This window comes from Panicum virgatum, chromosome 1N (assembly GCF_016808335.1).
Source record: "Panicum virgatum strain AP13 chromosome 1N, P.virgatum_v5, whole genome shotgun sequence".
Lineage (NCBI taxonomy): Eukaryota > Viridiplantae > Streptophyta > Magnoliopsida > Poales > Poaceae > Panicum > Panicum virgatum.
In genome coordinates, this window is record NC_053145.1 from 17,542,725 (window position 1) to 17,546,114 (window position 3,390).

A 3,390-nucleotide genomic window follows, 5' to 3' on the forward strand; every position below is an offset into this window, starting at 1 on the left:
CCTTGCCCCGTCCTCCTGGTGGGGTGTGCACCTAGGCATCGTGGCCCTGCGGCACAGTTCCACCAGCCTTTGCCGAGGCTGCCGAACGCATGCGAGACGCGGAGCTCTCAGCCTGCTGCACTGCATCCTGCTCGATGAGTGCTCGTGCCTCGTTGCGTAGGTTGCGACCCGCAGGCGTAGAGGGCTCAGGCATGGCTTGAAGTAGGTAAGCCGCGGTGATGAGTTTTTGGCTGTCCCTTTTTAGTTCCAGTGGGTTGTCGACGTCGTCGTCGGCCAGGTTCCTCTCCTAGGCGACACGTCCCGCCGCCCGAGAACGCGCACCGCGTGTAGTGCGCTCTAGCTCGAGCGTGGTACACAGGAGTCGGGTCTGCCGACGCTCCTCATCGAGCCTAGTCTCGAGCTCTTTGAGTTGCGCCAGCTGTGTGTGTCGCGCCGCCGAGCCTGCCAACGCAGCTGGGTTCGCTGCAGGCACCACCACATGGTTTAATGGTGGGGGCTCCTCATTGTTTCCGTCATCACTCGGTGCATCATCGATAGCCCCATCTGCCAGCTCGACAACGAAGCACTCCCGAGTGGGATCGTAATCCCCCTCGCTGGAGTCCTCGGAGTAGGTGAGGCAGTAGTCCGCCGCGAGCTGAAACGACCAGAAAGCGTTGAGGTCACGGACTCCGGAGTAGTCCCACTCCGGGGCCGTGAAGTTGTCCATGAAGAAGTTGATGTCATCGGCAATCATGCCTGTGGTGTCGGGGTAGGAGTCGTCGGGGTGATGACGCGATGAGGTTGCGGATCGAGAGGAGATGATGACCCGACAGATCCTCGTACGCGCTCATGTTGGTGCTGACCGACGAGGAGTATGTTGTAGCAGCATTGCGCATCCCGAAGGGAAAGGGCGATGGCGCAGCCGCACCCTCATTGGGTGGCACAGAGGCTGCACTTGGTGGTGGTGGTGGTGGTGCAGCGACATCCTCCGCCGTGGCTGCAGGTTGTGACACGCCGACCTCGACCGACGTGGGGTGGCAAGGCGAGCCGCTCTGCGCCGCTCCATGCGCGCTTGTCGTAGGCGCTGGCCCGAGCGCCTCCTGCGCTGGGGCGGTGGAGTCAGAGTGTCGGGGTTGGCCCCAGCCGGTAGGAGCTCCATGTCGTAACCGTTGCCGGTTGCGACGAAGTCGAGGCTCCCGAACCGGAGCACCGTGCCTACCGGGAGTAGGTGTGGCCCGTCTGCCATCTAGGGAACAAGAGGGAATGAAGAAATCACGCAGCGCTGCCCCTACCTGGCGCCCGAACTGTCGGTGTCCAGACCCGGGGGCCTGGCACTAACTAGTAAAGATGCTGCGTGTCCCAACCCTAGATGGTTGATGCAAGATGTAACACAGTAACGTACGGGGTTTATCTTGGTTTCGGCCACGGGGCCGTTCGTCCAACAAAGGTGTGCGAGTGCACTATACTATCTTGCACCGGAGTGCCTATAGTAGGGGGTACAAGCGAGGCGAGAGAGGGAGGAAAGCTCCCAAGTCTCTGCTAAGTGATTGAGGTGAATGCCAATATCGTGCGGTGGATGTCTACTGTAGAAAGTACACTGTGCAGCACTGGAGATTATGGCGCTGGGCGTGGTAGTTGTCCTGGGCAGTGTCCTGACCTCGCGGAGATTGCGCCGGCGTCCTTGTGGCTCCAGTGGGCATCGTGGCGATTGCTGTGGAGGGTACTGTCCTCCAGGCATGGCGTGGCAGAGCGTCGAGGTTTCTACAGGCTGGGGTCTCGCTCCGGTCAAGGCCCGGACAGCGTTCGAGGGTCGCGCCCATGCCGATCGAGGGTTCTACAGCGGAGAAAGTACGCGGAGTGGGCAGCACAGTGGCGGGAGCAGCGCCGGGCACGTCTGCATAGGACGCTGCAGGTTCCCACAGTGCCGACACAGTGCTGGGGATGGCAGAGCAGTGACCGGAGTTGGCAGACGGGACTTCGGTCACAGCTGCTATGCAGCGTGATGGTCTGATGCCGTCTGACACGGGCGCTATGGTGGAGTGGTTGGCATTTAATGGCTTTGTCCGTCAGGTAGGCGAGCAGATGGGTTACTAGTTCCGTCAGCCGAGGGGCGGCCTCGAGCGAGGTGGAGCTGGTCCGCTCTCCCGAGGGTAGGTCCGCTTCGCTCGAGCGAGGCGGAGGTACGATGCACTGTCGAGGGCCTCGGCGGGGAGGCCTTGAGCGAGGTGGAGATCGCTCTGCGGGTTCGAGGGGTGGCCTCGAATGGACCGAACTGCGGAGCTGGGCTGCGAGCCGAGTGAGGACTAGGCCCTTTCGGGTCTTGGAAAGGACTTTGGGCGTTGTAGGAGAGTTGGAGCCATTGAGTAATCCTTCTTTCCCTTCGGATCGAAGGAAGATGGTAGGTCTAGGCTTGCTGTGGTTGTAGAGCCTGGCAAGGTGGTAGGCACCGTGGGCCTGATTGCGTTTTGCGTTTTAAGGGCGATTTGGTCCCTGGGTTAGGGTGCTCCTAATTGTGGTACCCGACAGAGACCATCTTTTCAATTAAGGCCGTGGATGTTGTCATTAGTCCATTGTAGAAACTTTGGAGCACGAGCCACTCGTCCATCCCATGATGAGGACAGGCAAGTATGTATTCTTGGAGTCTCTCCCAAGCTTCTGGGTTGGATTCTATCCATGTCTGCTGGAAACTTGAAATTCTTCCACATAGGATATTTGTTTTTCCCAACGGGAAGAATTTGGCAAGGAACTCCGTGGAACACTTGTCCCACGTGCTGACGGCTTCCTCGTTCTGATAAAACCACTATTTCGCCTTCCCCAGGAGGAGGAAAGGAAACAGGCGGAGCCTGATAGTGTCAGCTGTAACGCCCCATATGGTTACGGTCTTGCATAACTCCAGAAAGTTCTGGAGATGGGTGTTGGCGTCCTCATTTGGCTTGCCACAGAAGGGCTAGCCTACACCATGTTAATGAGGCTGGACTTTAGCTCGAAGTTCACGTCCCCAACATCAACGTTGGGTCCTGTTGCCACATTGGCAGCTGAGGGGACGGAGAAGTCACGGAGAGTCTTCTCAGCCATGGGTTCGGTGATTGCTATGGCGCTTGGAAAGCTGGCTCACTTGTCGACTGCGAGAGAGGAGGAGGACGACGCGAGGTCGGGCCCTTCTCACGAGCTTCTCAGGATTTTTAATGAAGTTTGTCGGCAAGGAGAAACCAAACATACACTAACGTGTTTTCATCCAATCAGGAGAAAACAAAAAAGATAAATACATTAGCCTGTATAAGCAGTAGCTACCTCTTACTCATATTGCCATGTTTATGTGCTTAGTAAAATCTTTACACCTAGTGCCATCCCCGGCAACGGCGCCAGAAATGCTTGTTGACATTTCTTAGCGCAATCACTAGGAACGGGGGT

General features: G+C 57.9%; 1 non-coding gene across 1 annotated transcript; it reads left to right on the forward strand.

Moving 5' to 3' along the window:
- Positions 1–2,582: 2,582 nt before the first annotated feature.
- Positions 2,583–2,689, forward strand: LOC120657757. Its single transcript, XR_005668296.1, has one exon. It is a non-coding gene; the product is annotated as a small nucleolar RNA R71 (small nucleolar RNA).
- Positions 2,690–3,390: the final 701 nt, after the last annotated feature.